Raw genomic sequence first — 22,317 nt, forward strand, 5'->3', positions numbered from 1 at the left:
TCACCTCCACAGGATGTTGTAGACCAATGTCACACCTAAAATGACTTGCTGTCAGGTTATAACGTGATTCATGAAGAGCAAATCCCATTCGTGAACACCACGACCTCGATCCACACTTCCTGCCTCTCACCTGCGGCCACTATGCATAGGATTATTTCAGAAGATTGCCAGTAGTATCCTTTACTGTTTTTGTCAACATATTACATTACCCACAGAACTTGATTGTCTGATACGTTGGTTCATGTTTGTTGAACATCCTGAACATTGAGTGCATTTAAGTGGTTGGGAGTTGTGTAGAGCTGCTTCCACTCTTGCAACATGGGTCTCAAGCACAGTATTGGGAGGTTACAGGTTTAATTTTGGATTTATCCTCCTAAATGAGCTGCTAACGAAGCTGGAGACAGGCAGGAAACTGGAACTACACAGTAAGCCTAGCATCAGGAGGTGGAGAAGTCAACATTTCAGGTATAACACTTCTTCAGGACTGGTGGTCGGTTTAAGTAGAGCTGTAGCTAAAGAGAGTGGGGGATGCAGGGTGATGAAGTGGGATAGGTGAACACAGGTAGTGGGTTCGATCTGATTGGTCAATGAGAGCAATGAATCCAGTTGGAGGTTGGGAGGAGTGGAAGGGAGGGGGAGGGGCTGGGAACGGAGTTGGCGGAAAGGAGTTTATTTGAAAATTGGGCTTTAGGCTGCCCAGGTGGAAGATGAGGTGTTGTTCCTCCAGTTTGCGATTTGGTGCATTGTGGCAATGGAGGGGGAGTGGGCAGGGGAATTAAAATGGTCAGTGAATGAGAGATCCGGTCAGCCACTGTGGGCCCAGCTGAGATGCTCAGTGAAACATTCCCTGAATTTACTTTTGGTCTCCCCAGTGTAGAGAGAACCACATCGGGAGCACTGGATACAATAAGCATGGTTGGAAGAGAGGCAGGTGAATCTCTGTCTCACCTGGAAGGACTGTTTAGGGCCCTGGATGGAGGTGAAGGGAGTGGTGTACCAGCAGGTTTTGCATCTTTTCCGGTTGCAGGGGAAGGTACATGGGGGTTCAGGGGGGTGGGAGATGGGAGAGTGGCGCAAACCAAGGATGGGCAAGGGGAACGGCCCTGGCAAAAGGCTGAGAGGGGTGGTGAGGGTAAGATATTCTTGGTGGTGGGGTCTAATTGGAGTTAGCAGAATTGTTTGAGGATGATGTGTTGGATGCAGCTGTCTTAATTGAGTTTAGAGGAGGGTGGGGTCTTAGAGCAACGGAACAGGAAATGGAGGTTGTGCGGCGGAGGGCTGTCTGGATGACAGAGGGAGGAAAAGCATGTTGTTCAAATTAGGTGGACATCTGGGATTCTTGGAAGTCTGAGCAGACGTGCAGAAGGGGGAGGACTAGAGATAACAGGATAGAGTTCTTGCTGGATACTGAGTGGGAGAAGGTGTCGTTCAGGTAGTTATGGGAGTCTGTGGGTTTATAATAAATGTCCACCTGTAGACTGTTGCCAGAGATGGAAATGGAGAGATCAGCAAAGGGAAGCGAGGTGTTTGAGATGGACCAAGTGAATTTGAGGGTGGGGTGCAAGTTGTGGGTATAGGTGATGAACTGCTCCAGTTTACCTGGGTGCAGGACCCTGCACCGATACAGTCATCAGTGTAACGACAGATTATTTGGGGTGCAGTCACTATGTAGGTACTGAAGAGGGACTGTTTGACATGGCTGACAAAGAGGTAGGCGTAGCTAGGGCCCATCTGGGTACCCATGGCCATACCCTGAATTTCAAGGAAATGTGAGGAGCTAAAGGAAAATTTATTGAGGGTGAGGACCAGTTCGGTGAGGAGGAGGAGGGTATTGGTGGAGGGGGACTGGATGGGTCTGTTGGAGAGGAAGAAGTGGGGGACCTGAAGGTCATCCTTGTTGGGTATGGACATGTATAAGGACTGCCCATCCATAGTGAAGATGAAGCGCTGGGGTCTAGGGAACTGAAAAGTTAATGAAGAAATGGAGGGTGTAGTTGGTGTAATGGATGGAGGTGAGAAGAGCCTGAACTAAGGGGGAGAGGATGGAGTTGCAAAAGGACAAGATGAGTTCTCCTGGGACAGGAGCATGCCAAGACTTTCCCAGCCTCTCCCCCTCTCTTCTACTCTTTCCAGCTGCCTACTGGATTCATTCCTCCCATTGACTGAGTTTGTACTCTCTCCCTGTATTCACCTACCCCACTTCACAAAGCTGCCCCATGCCACCCCCTTTATCTGCAGCTCCCCTTACACCCACCCCAGTCTTGAAGAAGGGTTAAACCCAAAATGTTGACTTCTCCATTTCCTGCTACCACCTGGCTTGCTGTCTTCTTCCAGCCTCCTGCCTATCTCCTTTGGATTCCAGCATCTGCATTTTTTTTTGTCTAGAACCGAGCTGGAGAGCCTTATTTGTCCTGTCTACACATTGCCACCTAGTCCACTGCATAACCTGTGTTCTTCTGCCATGCCAGTTCACTTATTGCTAGCAATTTAAAATAAGAGTTTTCTTCCCTTGGATAGACTGCTAACCAAGGCTGATGAGTCCCAGATATCTGCAACAATCTGGTTTTGAGGTGCCACATAGGAATCATCACGCCTGTCCTCTAAGCAAGGTTAACAAAAGATAGTACATTGTACTGTAAACGTCATACACACACACTCCAGATATACAGAAAAATGCTGCTGGACAAGCACAATGAAATACTTAATGCATTAACAACACTGCCAGAAGACCTGCAGTTACTGTCAAGGAGCACTGACAAGTCATGCACCAACTTGGCAAAAGGCTTTCTATGGAGCTAGATGCTCATCCTTTCCAATATATAGATGGTGGCAGCTCTAGGAGAATTTTATGGGTCTGACTGCAATATATTGTCTGACCACCTCTGTTTCAGCTTCCATTACAGCACATCAGAAGCCATCAATCATCTGAGCACTGAACATTCTGAAGAAGGATTACTGGACCTAAAACATTAACTCTGCTTCCTCTCCACAGATACTGCTAGTCCCACTGAGTTTCTTCAGCAATCTCTGTCTATGTTTCAGATTTTCAGCTTCCAGTTATTTGTTTTTTTCCTTTCATATGGCCAAAAATGACATAGATTGGTTGCGTACTCACTTCCTTCTCATCTTGAACCTACAATGGCCATTTTAAAATTTTCAGGTCTTCCATGGGGTTTCCATCCTACTCAGTACAGCCATTGAGATCCGATGTATGCAATAAGACCACAACCAACTTGTTATTGAGGATCTCATCAAGTCAGGCAGCTGTTTCAGGAATAAGTCAGCTCTGTGGTGCAGGAAGGAGCAGTTAATTAAACCAGTACATTTTAACTCCTGCCTCTAGCTAGTTCACTCAAAATGGCAGGACGTAATATTTCACCTCATACTTAACTTGATATATTGCATTTGGAGTAGTCAACTTGCCCTTAGCACTGTTAGTTGGAGGCGTGGAAAATGAATCCTATTCCACTATGGTGGAATTCACATGTTTCACATAAATATTGCTGCAACTAGATATTTCCTGGAGAGGAGTAAAGAGTAGAGGAGAATAAATGCCACAACAATGGGAAATGAAACAAAAATAAACTTACCTTAACTTGAAGAAAACAGACTGTTTGAACTTTTTCTAATCTAATAAGTGAAGCCTTCTTCCATGTACTGGGACATTTGATTTGGAGTGTTGTCAAGTACTTTGACGTATATGATAACCTACTAAGAAATGTAACTCAAAAAGGCAAGACATCATGGAGAGCACATTCTAGTTTTACACCATTGATGACCAATGATACTGTGTTTTTTTGTTTATATGCAACAGTAATATACCTGTTGATAAATATAATATAAATTCTGAATGAATACAAATTCTGTTGCCATTTAATAAAAACAGGAACAAAAGCATTGCTGACATTTTACAGATGCAGAATCTCTTTTGCTTATGTGAACCAAGTTTCTGTTAGAATAAACTACCCAAAACAGTACCACTAGTATATAGTATCAAAGCAATTTTGAATGACCTTTGAAATTGGAGAAAATTGAATAAATAATTCCTTAGAATTTTATCCAGTATTCAGAACTGACAATTCAGTACCATATAATTATCACATTCTATCAAATAGGAACTTAATGACCTCTGTGAATTCTAATCCAGTCATAGCCCAGCTTCTAAACTCTTCATTCCTTAAAGACTATTTGTTCTTGACTTTCCATCTAGTTCACCATCGTAACTGATTAATGTTGTACAATAGCTCTCTATAAAATAGTAATCGTTAAGCATGCTGGATATAGAAACATAATGAATAGCATTCGAGCTTTTTTCTTTAATATCAATGAAGATGATATCAGACAGTTTTTAGGTAGAAACATAAATGTAATCTATAGTTCATATTTAATCCATCCTTTCAGTTTTGTATTCTGGGAGCAATCACTTTTATGATCAGCGTGTTAAACAACTGCAAATCATTTAAGGATCATCTGTCATGTGTAAATAAATTTGTTTCTCCCTCAAGGGGAATAATCTTGTTTAGAGGGTGTCTTTGATATACGAACATAAGGAAGTATTGATCGATCTTTTGAAATTTAATAAGGGCCTACTGACACAGCATATAGGAACTGGTTGTTACCTCTGTCCTGCTGTGCCAGCCAAGAAAGGAAAACTCGATGAATACCATTAGATTAGAAATATTCAGTGTCAATGATGTACTCAGCAATCACATGCATAAAGTGAAATAATTTCTATTTTGTGTCTTACACTTGAGTTAAGGAAGCTACATAATCCTGATTTCCTTGACATGGTTTTCTGGATTAGCTTACTGCATGTCATCATATTGTTCCCCTTCAAAACCTCAACGTTATCCATTGTATGAGGAGACCAAACTGCATGTTGTGCTCCAAGCGAGGCTTGATTAAGGCTTTGTGCAAATCCAAAATCGGTAAGCCTCCTTTCACACAACTATGTTCTGAAAATACTCAAAATCTCTTTGTGCTGGGTATCTCTGGTGGCATTGCTCAGGTACCTGGTACTGGTAATATAAAGCAGTGAGATCTTTGTCTTTCTGTCTTCTGAATTACTTTCCCTTGAGAGGTGTATGAATGTGAAAAGTCACCCTACCTACGCGCAGAACATTGCACTTATCTCAGTTAAATATCATCTTGCAATACTGTGAAAGCTACCCTCAGGGATATTTAGTCCACATTAACATGAAAATAGAACAAAACTCTCTTTTCACTGTTAAGATTGAAGATTTTACAGTTATATTGTCAACAAGAGTGACTTGTTTCATTGTCTTTGTCACATATCTATAAGGTAGATGTGAATAATTACATATACAATGATAGGTTATTGCAAAAGGTTTGCTTCGAATAAAAAAAAGATAAACTAACTTTTCGGCTGTTTTTGCATTCCCAGTACAATTGAATTAAATTTTATTCCTAATTATTTCATGTAGATACAATTATTGCAAAGTTATTCCCAAATAGATGTAAAAAAGATTTCAAAATCTTCTTAAAATATTGCCTTTAAATGACATTGGTGTGCAAGACAATTTTACAGATCTGACCAGTCACTACACATAGCGAACACCAGCAGATGTACTTTTGTGTTCAGCAGGCAATATGAAAACTATGCCAGAAACGTTCAGTGTTTGCACAAGTCACAGTCATTCTATTCATTCATGAGATGCTGGTTCAATACAGCAGCATTAACTGCTTTTTTCTAATATCTTTTGAGGAGCTGATGGAGAATGTGCTTCTTGAGCCACTGCAGTCCATGTGGTGAAAGTATTAGAACAGTTTGGTAGAAAGTTGCAAGACTTGACATAATGATGCTAAATGACTCTTGGTATTTTTCTAACCCAGCATTGTGTGTGACTTGGAGGGGAACATGGAGGCAATGGTATACCTGCTGCCCCTATGATAGACATTTGGGTTGGGCAGGTGCTGTGAAAGAAGCATTTGTGAAGTGCTGCCATGCAGGGGCAGCAGGGTGGATCAGTGGTTAGCACTGCTGCCTCACAGCACCAGGGTCCCAGGTTCGATTCCAGCCTCATGTGACTGTCTGTGTGGAGTTGACACATTCTCCACGTGTCTGCGTGGGTGTGCTCTGGTTTCTTCCCAAAGTCTAAAGATGTGCAGGTCAGGTGAATTGACCATGCTAAATTGCCCATAGTGTTAGGTACATTAGTCAGAGGGAAATGGGTCTAGGTGGGTTACTCTTCAGAGGGTCAGTGTGGACTAGTTGGGCCGAAGGGCCTGTTTCCACATTGTAGGAAATCTAATCTTACTGATGGTATATATTGCAACTGTGGTGCAGACAATGAATAACTAAGGTGATAGGTGAGATGTGCTATATTATTCCAGCTGGACTGTTGTTGAAGCTGCAATCCAAGCAAGTGAATAGTATTATATCACACTCCAGATCTGTACCTTGTAGATAATTAGTAGACTTTGAGGAATCAGGAGGCACGCTATTTACTACAGAATGTCCAGTCTCTGACTTACTGGTATACCCACAATAGAACATAAATCATAGAACATAGAACAGCACAATACAGGAATAGGCCCTTCAGTCCACGATGCTGTGCTGAACATGATGCCAAAATAGACTAACCCGTTCTGCCTGCCCCGAGGTCCATATCCTAATCCTTGCATATTCATGTGCTTATCTAAATGTTCTTTAAAAGTCCCCATTGTATATTGTACCCCACCAACACCCCAGTAGCATGTCCCAAACTCTATCACCTTCTGTGTAAAAAAAACTTGCCCCTCATATCTACTTTGAACTTGCCCCCTCTCACCTTGAATAATGCCCTCTAGTATTAGACACTTCTACTCTGGGAAAAATATTCTGATCATCATTCTATCTGTGCATCTCATAATTATATAGACTTCTATCAAGTCTGTAAGCTAGCTTGTTGAGGTTGAATGTTTGTTTTTGGATGTTTCGTCACCATACTAGATAACATCATCAGTGAAAGTCTCTGGTGAAGCACTGGTGGTATGTCCCGCCTCTCTATTGGTCTTGGTTTCTTAAGGTGGGTGATGTCATTTCCAGTCCTTTTTTCAAGGGAAGGGAGATAGGATCTAAATTGATGTATCTATTGATGGAGTTCTGGTTAGAATGCCATGCCTCTAAGAATTGCAAATAGAGACATGCAGAAGGATTCCTAAAAGCGTGGCATTCCAACCGGAACTCTATCAACAAACACATTCACTTGGATCCCATTTACCATCCCTCTGAGAAAAAAAAGGAAATGACATCACCACAGGCAATGATGTCACCAACACAAGGAAACCTAAACACATAAATAGAAAGTGGGCCATGCCACCATTGCTTCATCCGGGGACTCACTGATGATGTTACCGAGTATGGTGACAAAACGTCCGAAAACAAACCTTCCAGATCAGTGAGCAAACTTACATCCAGACCTGTTGTGTAAGGGTTTGAGGACCCTGGAACAATCTTGCAATGATGTCATGGAGCAGCTCCTCACAGTATAAGCATGGGTGAAAGTAAATAGAAAGGAAAGATAGGAACAGAGAAATCCATGCAGGGATGCATGTAGAGTAGACTGACTGGCATTAAGCAACCAAGTTCATTGAACAGTCTTTCAATTATGTCCCAATAAGCTTCAAGCCTGATGAGTCTCTGATTACCATATTCTGTATTGTGGTATTTAATCTGAACAATAATAAGCAAGGTAATACAGGAGCCTAAAGCAGAAGACAGTTCTTGTCCTCATCGTCTCATCAGAGGTGAAAATGAGGACTGCAGATGCTGGAAACCAGAGTTTAGATTGGTTTCCAGCATCTGCAGTCCTCACTTTTGCCTAGTTGATTTTAAGCTTACTGTGGATCCTCTTGCAAGGATGCCTACCTTGAAGAAGTTCTCCTCCTCTATCCACAAGAATCTCAGTGAGTCTCTCTCTCTCACTGCAACCTCCAGGTCCACCCTGGAGGCTCCCTGCCTGTATTCCTGATGAAGGACTTTTGCCCGAAACATCAATTTTCCTGCTTCTCAGATGCTGCCTGGCCTGCTGTGCTTTTCCAGCATCACTCTAATCTAAACTCATCTTCTCATCAGCCTGTCTGTCCTGAACTCAAACTAATGAATGTGGTCATAAAGCCACATGACTAATGAACTGCAACATCTGCTTCTGAAAGATGGCTGTATTGAAATTGCAGTCCCTCTTGTTTATTTAAACTTTTGGTGCTTTTAGTATCATTCTTGGCTCTTTCATTGTTCAAATATCTTTTGTTGAATGATCACATAAATAGTATTTGCATAAGTTAGAAGGACCAAAAATATCAATATGAAGTTCTCTTTTTTCAGTTGAATATTTGGAAAGCTTATTTGTGAAAAAAAACTGAGTAAAGCTCAGTAAATAGGCAATGGCCTACTTTATGCGAGTGGTGTTGTCATGGTTACAGTTTTTGCTGTTCCCTATAGGCACATTAGCTGCTTGGGAAAAGTACTGAAACAGATTGACGCAAGTGCAATTAACATTCTGTTGACAATAGCAAACACAACGAACATTAACTGCAGAACCCAAAGGAAATGGCTTCATGCCGAGCAGCAGACACCCAAGAAATGAGGATGCATAACCAGAAGATCATCTAAAATTAAGCAAATTCCTCTAACACACTTAAAATGCAGACACACCTGATGAGCTTCATCTACAGATGTCAAATGTCTCCAAAATGTAAGAAACCAGGATGACATTATACATCTCAGACATACTGTCTTTTGCCATGTAATGCCATCTGCCAGCTCAAAATAGAGAGTGATGTTAATGAACACAAAGAAGACAGCACTGGGCAACATCCAGGATTTTGTGAATAGATGGAAAATGGGCGCATTATATCAACAAATGGTCCAAATTGACACCAACACATTAAACAGGGTAGGAAGGCACAGAGGTGCGAGAGGGTTGGGGGAGGGGGATGGGGGTGGGGGCGAATGATTGTTTTTGTTTGTTAGGAATTGTTAATCTCTGTTTACATAAATATCTAAAATGAATTTTAAGCTTGACTAAAGAGAAATTAAGGGATACTTGATTGACATTGCCAAACCATCCTGCTTTTGCCAATCGACATTGCCATTAATTGTTGTGAATAAGATTCTTGAACTCTGTTCTGGTGTAATAGCTGACATGTGAGCTGATAGGGTTGTTTTCTTTCAATGAGCCGTTATAGAGAAACATTCCTTTTGTTTTCTGCAGAAACCATCATCTTAACCATTCCAGGCTCACCAGAGTTAACCTGTCCTCTGTGCATGCCCAATAATGAGAAGCCCTAAGAGTAGGACTGTTTCCATTTTAAGGGACTCCTTAATGTCAGCAACAACAGCTTCATCTCAGATCAGGCTTTTAAATGCTACACGAAAAACATGGTTTCTTTCATACAATTGCATGCCACAAATCACTGAACATGACATTCACAAACACAATCAGAACTCTGGCTGCTGAACGTAAAAATGACCAAAACTTATTGAAATCATAAAAACTTACGGCATAAAAAGAGGCCATTCAGCCTATCATATCTGAAACTAAAGAATCAAGAGTGAAGCAGAGCTCCCCAAGACAAAATTCACTCAAGACGTTCTGCATAGTATCTTTGGGTTGAGACATACTGCTCTCTTTTAAAAATTCTTGACACTCCTCTTTCTCCAATATATGTATCATGTGAAGGAGTATTCAAGCTTCAATGGGTTGCTCCCTAATGATAAGACTTTCCAATGATATACAGGACAGTAGGCAAACTAGATTAATTGTGTTCCACCGAGCAGTTCTGAGACATGGCTGAACATTTCAAATGTAATCTCAAATTTTGTTGGATACCTTCCAAGCAATACTTTTGGCTCAGCTAAGCAGATTCTGGCAAATATACTCACAATATACTGGCAGACAAAGTGAAGGCCAAATAAAACTCACCAGACATTGGTTCAGCCCAAAGTTCTCTCCACTGAGATGCAAATGGGAAATTATACTCTTCTCCTGTCCTGGAATTTTTGATCTTTGAAAGAAAAGCCTAAATGACACTATTGAGGCCATCATTATTTTTCCTTTTTTTTCTAATCTTTGGTTTGGAATTGAGAGTTCACAATTGAGAATTGAACTTTGAACAGCAGATTGTGTTTTAAAGAAAGAGGAGAAAACAAAAGACAGATGTTTACTTCTGAGAACTAGTCTGGAAAGATAATGCAAGTTAATTACTACTCTAAGGACACTGCTGACATTTCAGCACTGAGATATTGTGAGGCTCAAGGCCTAGCAGGTGATTACACGGTGAATTGGTTAATCAAGGGAGGAGCCAACCATTAAAAATGTGGAAAAACAAAGAGTGCACTGGGTTTTATTTTTGTTTTCGTCAGGAGGCAGAGTTGCTTTGAAACCTGCTGCAATAGGTTTTTCTTTTGGTTTTGCTTTCTGTAATCATTCTCCCATTCTAGACTTGTTGAAAGTCCTGAGAAAAGAATCCCAGTCCATAGAATAAACAGGATACATCTCCAGAGGTCTGTGGAATCAGTTTGTTGGTTTCAGAATTCAGGCAAGATGCAGTCCTACCAGCCTGGAATGCAACGCATCAGGTATCTTATATATTCTATAGTAGTAGGATCAAGTCCAATAGCAATTAATGAATAGTTTCAAACAAAGAAATTGATTTCGTTCAAGGTGATTTAACATTTTTACTATCAAAAACAAGACTGTTTCCTTGCCACTGTAATTAACAATTAGAGATTTAGTGTGCTCATGTTTAGTTCTTCTGAGAGTTGTCATGCCATGTTAAACAGGGGCTGTCTGTTGTAGATTCTTGATAATTCTGTCCATATGTTGTTGGACTATGTCCTGACTTACAGATAATCCTCATGGTAATCTGAAGAAACAGTAGCTACAAAAATGCTATAAAAATCGATACTTCCTATGACTATGTGGAAAGATGCATGGACTTGTATCCATCCTTGGCATCAAGTTTAGAAAAACTATTGGCACCTGAGATTTTGGGATTAAACTTTCCTGAAAATGGAATCTTGTATGAGCACCCTTTTTTAGTGCACTATTCAGTTGCCTTGGATTTAAACATACATGTACAGTGCTGCTTTTCTTACAAATACACACAGTCGAGTTGTACTACTCAACATGATACTTAACAGACTGTCCGGATGATACTGTTTTGTAACATGGACCCAATTCTAGCCTTACTTGAATATGAATGTTACAGGAGAAAGTGAGGACTGCAGATGCTGGAGATCAGAGCTGAAAATGTGTTGCTGGAAAAACGCAGCAGGTCAGGCAGCATCCAAGGAACAGGAGAATCGACGTTTCAGGCATCAGCCCTTCTTCAGGAATGAGGAAAGTGTGTCCAGCAGGCTAAGATGAATGTTACAGCAAAGGAAAAGGTCTAGTGAAGATCCACAAGGGTCTGTATTGGGACCACAACTTTTCACATTATACATTAACAATCTGGACAAAGGAGCTGAGGGCATTGTTGCTAAGTTTGCAGATAACACAAAAGCAAGTGGAGGGACAGGCAGTGTTGAGGAAGTGGGAAGGCTGCAGATGCTCTTGGACAGGCTAAGAGAGTGGACAAAGAAATGACAGATGAAATACAATGTGGGAAAATGTGAGATTATGCACTTTGGTAGGAAGGATAGAAGGATAAAGTGTTTCCTGAATGGGAAAGGCTTTGTAAATCTGAAACACAAAGGGACTTAGTAGTCCTGGTTTAGGATTCTCTTAAGGTTAACATTAAGGTTCAGTTGACAATAAAGAAGGCAAATGCAATGTTAGCATTAATTTCAAGAGGGCTAGAATTTAAGGAGTAAGGATATACTGCTGAGACTGTAGAAGGCTCTGTTCAGACTGCATTTGAAATATTGTGAGCAGTTTTAGGCCCTGTATTCAAGGAAGGTTGTGCTGCCATTGGAGGAAATCCTGAGGAGGTTTACAAGAAAGATCCTGGAGCTACAGGCTTGTCAAATGACAAGTGGTTGAGGACTCTGGGTCTGTACTCATTGGAGTTGAGAAGAATGCTGCAATACCGAGAGGCGTAGATAGAGTGGACTCGGAGAAGATGCTTCCACTAGTTGGAGAAACAAGGATCTGTGGACATAGCCTCAGAATGAAGAGACAATCATTTAGAACTGAGATAATGAGGAGTTTCTTCAGCAAGGGGGTGGTAAATCGAAGGAATACATGGCTGCAGAGGGTTGTGGAGACCAAATCATCGAATGCATTAAAGACAGAGATCAATAGGATCTTGATTGGTAATGGAATCAAGTTTGCAGGAAGAAGGCAGGAGAATGGGGTGAGAAATATATCAGCAATGATGAAATGCAGCAGACTAGATGTGCTGAATAGCCTAGTTTTCCTCCTATATCTTATTGTCTTACAGTGAATGTTGTTGACGTACTGCCAAAATGCCTTTAAAGTTGCCAATTGTCACAAATTGGTCAGTATAAATGGGAGTCAGGTCATGGATAAACTCAGTGTTGCATTCTGGAGTCTTTGGTGCTGCTGCAGAAGAATTTACTGTCTTGGGAATTAGAATAAAACATAGATCTGTGCATGCTGGTTGACAACAAGTCAACAACATTGCTGTGGGTTTCGATTAACCTCAATGCCAGACCAGGTAAGGTCAGCAGATTCCTTCCATAACGGACATTAGTGAACCAAATAGGCTGTTTCCTAACAATTGACATTAGGTTTCATGGCCATCAGCTGACTTCTAGTTCCAGATTTTTATTGAATTCACATTTCACCATCTACCATGGTGGGATTTGAACCCAGGTCACCGGAACATTACATGGATTCCTGGATTAATTGTCTACTGATAATACCACCAGATATTATCTGGAAACAAATTGAACTCCAGTCTGCTGACAAAAGTCCTCATGGCAAAGAATATAAATCTACCACTGATGATTTGAAAGTTTGCTTTGAGACTGAACTTGTTATGAGCTTGATAACAATAAGAGTAATCTAAAGCTGGCCAATGATATTTCAATGGGGAAAAACAGACCAGTAACAGAGACTGTCCCTCAAACAAAACAGAACAGTTCAGAAGACATGAAAGGCTGCAGAAAATCAGCACCAAGAAACAGCAAGGCCAGGAGCCAAAGGAGGATTGGAAATCAACAAAACCAGTGAAGTTTGAAGTGGTCATTTAAATTAAGCCAGTGGGAGGTAATTCAGGGCTGGAAGCTGAGAAATGTTTGGAGGGTGGACACAGCAGAGTTGCTTGAATTAAACAAGATGAAGACAGGCCAACATTATCTGAAATGGTCATGACAGCACCCAAAAGCATTAGAGCAGTAACCATTAAAGAAACCAACAAAAGGCCATGGAAGAGGATGCAAGATCATGGGACAGAGGGGAAATCTTAGCAACTTTATAAGTAAGGAGGAGACACTTCAGGATAAAGGTGAAGGTGAAGACTCCCTTTGTGAAAGAGTTTAGCAGAAGCTGAGCACCCACCTGATGACAGTCCTGTTTGAGTAAAAGTTAAGGGAAAATTCACTCCCAGAATATAAGGGAACATACCTTACAAGAAAAGTCATGATTCAAGGGCGCCAGAGGCTTACTAATGAGGTAAAAATCAGAGTTACACATTTGGAGATCATAGGAACAGAATCAAATTTCAAACCTCAACTAGTCCATTACATTCCATAAGACCATATGACATAGGAGTGAAAGTAAGGCCATTCGGCCCATTGAGTCCACTCCACCATTCAATCATGGCTGATGGACATTTCAACTCCACTTACCCGCATTTTCCCCGTAGCCCTTAATTCCTTGTGACATCAAGAGTTTATCAATTTCTGTCTTGAAGACATTTAGCGTCCCAGCCTCCACTGCACTCTGTGGCAATGAATTCATGTGAAATTCAATGAAAATAAGGTGTAGGATGCAAGTCCAGACACCCTACAGGAGCCAAATGTGAAATTACCACTTAGTCATCTTCTGGAAATCAAATTTGGAAATCTGCCTGAATCTAGAGCATGTGTTACATAGTCAATGAAGGGTTAAACCTCAGAAAGATGGCACAGCTTAGGAACAAGTGTGGCTGCTGTTCCAGTCTGGTTTTGAACACAGATTAGGATGAAGCAAATAAGTACAGAATATGTTGCTATCCTGATTTTTGTTCTGTTGTTTCATACTAACTCTAAACAAGGATAAATATTATTTGCAATCTTTTCTCAAGATGGAATAGTGTTTTGATAGATGGGAGCTGTGGTTCATCAATCTTTAACTCCCATCGCTTAATATTAATACCTGGTTCTTCATTTGCAAAAATGGATTTTTAAGCATTACAAACACTGATTTAAAATCGCTACAGCAATCAACTAATCACAGGTTGAGCAAGTTCATAAGACATTTAATAAACATGAACCATTCGGAGTTGCAATTAACCTCATTACCAAAAGGCATTACAATTCACATAGCTGCACTTTAACCTTTATGGATAAATTTCACAAATAGGGATGAAAGAATTACCAGCAAATTATCCAGCTTTGAAAAACAAGTCAGTCACAGGAATACAAAAATGAACTGTACTTCAAGCATCTGCTTCAGCAGAGCAGCAGAGAGAGAACAATTTCCTACCCAAGTTAAAATGATTTCCTACCCAAGTTAAAATGTAAATATTTGGACCAGTCAGGTGTTCTGCAATATGTATTTGCTAGACATTCACTCCTAGTCATGTTCTATCTTGCAGTGAGGAAGAGCCCAGGTAAAGGAGAAGAAAGGGTCTCATTCTCTGAGATATGTCATGATAATATGGTGGGTGAGCCATCCAAACCAGCTGCACAAGGTGTTGCATAAAATTCTTTTGATGGCCAAGATACACAAGATTCTCTAATACTGTGTAGATTCTACCAGCATTGTTATCTTTTCTTTGTAGCTTCCCACACAGGAACGCAATGATGCTTGCACCAATGCAGAGTTACAAAATAAGGCAGAATTAGGAGACTAACGTAAGCACAAATTCCCTCAACAGCATGTAGACATTCTAAAGTCAAAAATCATCACATCAGTCGCATGAAGAAATAAAGCTGTTAGGGGACATTAAGTTAAAATAACAAATACGTAAAAACAAAACAAATTCATAATTTTCATAACTTTCCATACTGAACAACCAACCTTGTGTCCTCACACATGACACTGGTAATGGTTTCTTAAAACGTTTCCGGGTGATAGACATGATGCTGCCCCTTCATCATCAGTTATGTTGGAAACAGCGGGCAGGTACTTTTGTTCTTTTCTTGAGAGGACAGGCATCCTCAGATCATCTGAGCTCATGACAGCTGTGACTTTCTATCGGTCCACTTCACAGCAGCAAGAGGCTCACCCCTTTAAGCTCCGCACCCTGAAGCAGTATTGTCAATGGTAGAGCAACAGAGGAGTGACTGTCTCCACAGAAGGGCCCTGAGAACAGCTCCCAATGGCAGCTGCTGGTCATTTACCACCATACGAGTTCCTATTCTGTCCTGAAAGGAACCAGGAGCTGAATGTGACTCCAGGTACTTTGCCCATCTTTCACTGCTGTTCCACATCCTGAAGCACAAAGGTAAGGTGAAAAAGGTCAGAGAGCATGATCATTATCCCATCACTACTGGCTTTGACCATCCATTTGACCATTAGGCACTCCCTAATCTCTCAAAAGAGGAAGCCACATGTGGGTGGCCGCATAAACCCATCCATTGTTTCCAGAGAAACTCTTCTGGTGTCCCTGCGCTACATTTTCTGCCACCTACAGAGGCTGTTTATCAGCCTGGAGCCCAGCAACTGGCTTAACTCCTACTCTTCGCCAACTGTCAGAGAACAGCAATAACTCAACATCTCATCTTGTGAATGGGACGTAATCCAGGCCAGTGTTTGGATCCTTTGTAGACGAGTTGCACATAGCTACCTTGGTACATGCATTTGTGCTGGTGTTCGGTGAGGAACAAGAATGGGACACTGACTTCCTTCTCAGAAGCTATCATTGATCCTTTTGGGCTTGTGGTCGCAGCTGCCAATATGCCATCTGTGGGAGGAACAAACAACAAGAATGAAAGACACCATCATCATTTGAGACAACTTAATATAGGCATACTTCCTAAAAATAGAGGAAATGGGGCAGGACAGTGGCTCAGTGATTAGCACTGCTGCCTTACAGGGCTAGAGACCCATTTCGATTCGCGTCTCGAGCAACTGTCAGTGCGGAGTTTGCACATTCTCCCTGTGTCTGCGTGGGCTTCCTCCCACAATCCAAAGATGTGCAGGTCAGGTGAATTGGCTATGCTAAATTGCCCATAGTGTCAGGTGTATTAATCAGGGGTAAATATAGGGAATGGGTCTGAGTGGGTTTCTCTTTGGAGAGTCGGTGTGGACTTGTTGGGCAGAAGGCCATACTGTAGAGAATCTAAACTGAATGGCATCCAGGTAACCCTGTGGTGTGGCGATCTTCCTGTGGTACATGGTGGTCTCTTGGCCTGGCATGGCGTTAGTGTGGTCTCCTGGTCTCAAGATGATCCCAGAGTAATCTCCTAGCCTCATGAACCTTGAACTGAAGCTTAGAGAGGTCTGGAGTCAAGGCCTGGAGTCAGTGGACTGGAGGCTAGGTACCAGCGTGGTCTGGATTGGAACACCATGGTTCTGAACTGTTACTTCTGCCAGACTTCTTATTTCTCTATTTTCTAACAGTGTGTAACTGGAAAAAAACAATACCTAGGTGCCTTTGTACCTAGGATAAGGCTGTAAGCAGTGACATAAACTTTTCAATGTACTTGTTTGAGTATATGTGATAATAAAGCTAATTCTAATTCTAATTTATCATCAAAGGCTGCATGGTCAGTAAGTCTGATGTGCTCATCCTGGTGGTGGTTTCAGTTGTGGCTATCACAGTGGTGGCATGGTGGTGCAGGTTTGTTCCTTCTGGCTATGGCGGCAATGTGACAGCTTCAGGCAGTGACTGAGATGGTGACGGCTACAGCGATGGCTTCAGTGACTTGGTGGGTCCAGTCTGTCCCTCCTTGCTATGATGGCAATTGCAGTGGCCTTGCTGACAGCTTTGGAGATGGCAGTGTAATGGGTGTGGTTCGGAAGCCCTTGCTTTGGTAGCCTTGGCATTGGTGCCCCACTCCGGAAACCCAGGAGCCATGGAGGGGACAAAAGGTGAACTTCATCCTAACTTTGTCTCTATTACTTCTTTTGATAACTTCTGTAATTAAAATGGCGATGAATTATGGCAACTTATACATATCACACGGTACTCTCATGAATACAAGTGACAATTCATTGCTGTTCTATTTATTCAAATGTTTGGTAAGTTTGATTGGGCCCCTCCATATTTCCTCTTCATATCAAAATGGTCGCCTTACAGCCTCTGTGGAGTGACAAAGACAGTTGAAAGATAAAGTTTGAGGTTTGTCTTCCTTGAATTCCAGCATCTGCAGTTTTTTTGTCTCTTCATATTAAGAATTGGTGATATCATTGAACGAATCAAGTTTTACACTGACGCAACATTTTCAAGACAGAAGCAAAACAATTAGGGAAAAAAAATAATTTTGCCTTGTACGTATGTTTCACAGGATTTCCTTCACAGTGAATTCAAAAGGCAAATTTTGGCCCCAAAATTTCAAGAGGTTGGCAGAAGTGCAGTCAGTTGACTGACAACAAGCAGCCATCTGTCAGTTTGCTTCAGTATTAACATCTCTGTATTGGTTATAGCATCAGTGGAACTGGTGGGATTGTTGTGCCATCAGCCTTGCCTCATTAGTTAATGTCCAGATTGAAGGGGCAGGCACATTACTTTCTGTTGGTCAGGAGATGTGACAAAGATCAAGTGCAAAAATGAATCGTTGCCTTTGTGTTGAGAGAGGAAAGTTCCGGTAATGTGCAAGCTCTAAGTTTTGTTTATCACTATTTCACTTCATTGCAAGCCTCTAAGGTTTTTGAATACAGCCAAACTACAATTTAATCCAGAGACAGCAACATTGCAGCAGCTGAGACACAGAGAATCAGACAGATACATACATATTTCTGTCCTCTGGGACAGTCATTAAAATTCATAACTTGCTGTGAAATGTATGCGCTGATATTTTCTGTCACCAGGATAATTCTTTGAGGGATTAAAGAGGTTTTCAATGCAAAAGAAGGAGCATCGAATCCACTTCTTCGATTGCCTTACATGCCTGTAAGATTTTAATCGGCAGTAATCTCAGCTCATTCTCGCATTGTCAGGCTGTGACAGTGAAGTATTGCAAGGATCAGTACTTGGGCCCTAGCTATTCATAATGCTTAGCAAAGATTTGGACAAGGGGACCGAATGCAATATTTCCAAATTTATGAATGATAGACAGCTAAGCAGGAATGTGTGTTGTGAGGAAGATGTCAAAAGGGGCTTTGGACAGGCTTAGTGATTGGGAAAGTAAATGGCCGATAGAATATTATTTGGAAAAAATATGAAGTTATCCACTTTGGTAGGAAGAACAAATGAGCAAAGTATTTCTTTAAGAGTGGATGTTTGGAAAGTGTAGTTTTGCAAAGGGTCTTGGGCCTCCTTGTCAATAAGTTAATGAAGGCTAACAATGAGGTGCTGCAAGCTATTAGGAAGGCGAATGGGGGTATTAGCCATTATCGTGAGACGGTTTGAATAAATCTTGCTTCAAATGCATAAGAGCTTTATTAAACTGCACCTAGGGTACCATGTCCAGTTTTTTAAAATTCTCATCTCAGGAAAGATATTATCACAGAGGGAGAACAAAAAAAGAGAGCTGGGTAAACTGGGACTGTATTCTCTAGAGCTTCAAACAATGAGAGCTGATCTCATTGAAATTTACAAAATACAGAGGCAGAGACAAAGATAGATGCAGATAGTATTTTTCCCAATTGGGGAGTTAAGAACCAGGGAGAATAATTTATAAATAAGGGAATGCCATTTTAGACCAAGATGAGGAAAATACTTTTCATTCAGAAGGTCACAAATTCTCTGCCCAATTATGTTGTGGAAGCTCAGTTTTTGGGTTTATTTAAATTAGAGGTATAAACGCTTTGAAAATCAATGATATAACGGGTTATGGGGATAGTGTGAGTAAAAGACATTGAAGTGCTAGATTAGTCATAGTGTCATGGAGTCATTGAGATGTACATCATGGACATAGACCCATCAGTCCCAACCCAATCTAGTTCTGCCTGCCAGCGCTTGGCCCATATCCGTCTAAACCCTTCCTATTCATACACCCATCCAGATGGCTTTTGAACGTTATAATTGTACCAGCCTCCACCAATCCCCCTGGCAGCTCATTCCATAGGAGTGAGATCAGAATTCCACACAATATTGAAAAAGTGGACTAATCAATGTCCTACACAATTGCAACATGACCTCTCAACTCCTATATTCAAAACTCTGACTAATAAAGGAAAGCATACCAAATGCCTTCTTCACTATCCTATCTACCTGTGACTCCACTTTTAAAGAACTATGAACCTGCACTCCAAGATCTCTTTGTACAGCAACACTCCCTAAGACCTTAGTCTTAAGTGTATAAGTTCTGCTCTGATTTGCCTTTCCAAAATGCAGCACCTCACATTTATCTAAATTAAACTCCATCTGCCACTCCTCAGCCCATTTGCCCATCTGATCAAGGTTCCATTTTACTCTGAGGAAACGTTCTTTGCTGTCCACTACATCTCCAATTTTGGAGTCATCTGCAAACTTACTAACAATACCCATGCACATATGAAATAATTGAGCTGGCTCAATGGGTTAAATGGTCTACATCAGTTTATATGGTTCTAATCAATGTGTGTACTGGCCACATGTGTCTTTCCTATGGCACTTAACTCATCACCCTGGTCTGAATCTTATATTTAGTTGATTAGTATATCTTTCTCTGAGACAGTAAAGGTGATTGCAGAATGGAGTCAGCTGGGACAGCCCTGGGATTGGGTCCAATGGAATGCGTAGTCATTTTTATTCCTTAGCTCTGGCTTGGAGATTATTGAAAAATCATCACACCCATCAACCCCAAGTAATTCCTGATACATCTCTCAACCCTAACTCCCCCGTCTCTTGCTTTCGCCCCATTACTCCCCCATTCTCTCACCTGCCTGTGTGCTGTCACCTTGCCACTGACACTCCTCCCCTCCCTTTCAGAACTCCTCTAACAACTCTGTGTTTGTCTCCCTTCTTGCAAATCCCTATCCATTCTTTTCCTGTCATTACTTTTTTCCATTGTAAGATTTTAAGGACCATTTCACTTTCAATATAAGGCCTAAGTCAAATACAACTATACATCGCGTTTAAGAGAGCAAATCAAAACAATGACCTGTTCTGATTTATTACAAGATCTATTCCAAATGCAAATACATTTTTCAAGTTTTACAGAATTTATTAGGTTTATCACAACAAATACAAAATAAATACTACTTAATAAAAACAGTAGCTTTCAGTATATCCACTATGAGAGGCCAGTTCATGACACTGGTTGAATGGGCACCAGCTCTAGCACATGCTCTTCTACCTTGAAGAAGTTCTCCTCCTCTCTCCACAAGAATCTCAGTGAGTCTCTCTCTCCCTGCAACCCCCAGGTCATCTCCTCTGCCCTGAAGTTTCACTTGTTTCCTCATTTCCCCTCCCCCCACCTTACCCCAGTTCGAACCTTCCAGCTCAGCACTGTCCTCATGACCTGTCCTACCGGCCAATCTCCCCTCCCACCTATCCGCTCCACCCTCCTCTCTGACCTATCACCTCCATCCCCACCCCCATTCACTTGTTGTACTCTTTGTTAACCTTCTCCCCAGCTGCCGCTCCACCTCCTTCCCCTATTTATCTCTCCACGCTGGAGGCTCCCTGCCTCTATTCCTGATGAAGGGCTTTTGCCCGCAATGTCAATTTTCCTGCTCGTCGGATGCTGCCTGACCTGCTGTGCTTTTCCAGCACCACTCTAATCTAAATTCTGGCTTCCAGCATCTGCAGTCCTCACTTTTGACTAGCTCTTGTTTTGTTCTACTTACTGATGTTTTCCTTCTGTCTGTCATCTTTCTCCTTGTATAACAAACCACCATGAATCATCAGTTATTAACCCTTTCTAGTCATTAATCTCTGTGCATGGTCAGTCACATCCTGAACTCAAGTTGGCATTTTAGTGCACGAATGACACACAGTTCATAGTCAACTTTGACTTGTTGGAGGTGTCAGTGTTGGACTGGGGTGGACAAAGTTAGAAATCACACAACACCAAGTTAGAGTCCAACAGGTTTATTTGGAAGCACTAGCTTTCAGAGCACTGCTCCTTCATCAGGTGATTGTGGAGGTTAAGATCATGCTCACAGAACTTATAGCAAAGGAGTCCAGTATCATGCAGATATACTACAGTAAACTATCTTTTATAATCGGATATGCAGAAACCAGCATGCTACTGGCATCACATCCTACTGTCTCCCGATTCATTCTTTGTCATGACAGTCACTTTGTAAAATTATCCCTCTTGTAACAGCTTGTCACCCTTTGTTTATCAACTGGAATTTTATCAAGATAAGTAGGCCAGTGCACAACTTATACATGTGCTTAGAACATGCAGTGTCACCTTCCAGTGATTAACCATCAATGCAAATAACACAACTGTCACACCAAATTATTCCAGAAAATTCCAAGCAAAAAGAACCATGTGTGAATCCACATTAACTGCTGATGTCTTCAACCAATTAATGCTTGAAATACCCATACAAACTAATAGATATCATTCTTTTATACGCTTTAAGTTACGGAACTAAACCAATACAAAACATAGCTGTGTCCTCTTCAAAGGCATATTTATCTTCATTAGCATAAGCTTACATTAGTTTCAATCAAAAGAGCAACCATAAAACCAGAAAACCATGACCTTATTTTTGATCTGGACCAAATGACTTTCTTCCTTAAAGAAACTGTTTTAAAACTGACTTCAATTTAATCAAGCATAGTTTAATATCTCACTTGTTTGATAAAATAAGAATATTAATTGAAAAATAACTCTCAAATCACCCCATGCCCCACACTTCCCCTCTTCTACTCGCATTCCTATTCCCTCCCATCTCTCATGTAGCCCTATCAGAATTTTTCAAAGTATAATTCTATTACATACACTGATTTCAAACAAAAATGAAATTACAAACACAGTTTATTTATTACATATATTTAGGGTCATTTTTTTGTTACAATAGTACGGTCACCCTTTGGAAAACATATTTTATACAATAAAATCATCAAGAAAGTGAAAGATTTTCAATCACTTTCTTTACATCCCTGACTTTCCCAGTCACTAGTCATCTCTAGAACATGCTGCCTTTGATCTGGCCA

The sequence above is a fragment of the Chiloscyllium punctatum genome, chromosome 4 (assembly GCF_047496795.1).
Source record: "Chiloscyllium punctatum isolate Juve2018m chromosome 4, sChiPun1.3, whole genome shotgun sequence".
Lineage (NCBI taxonomy): Eukaryota > Metazoa > Chordata > Chondrichthyes > Orectolobiformes > Hemiscylliidae > Chiloscyllium > Chiloscyllium punctatum.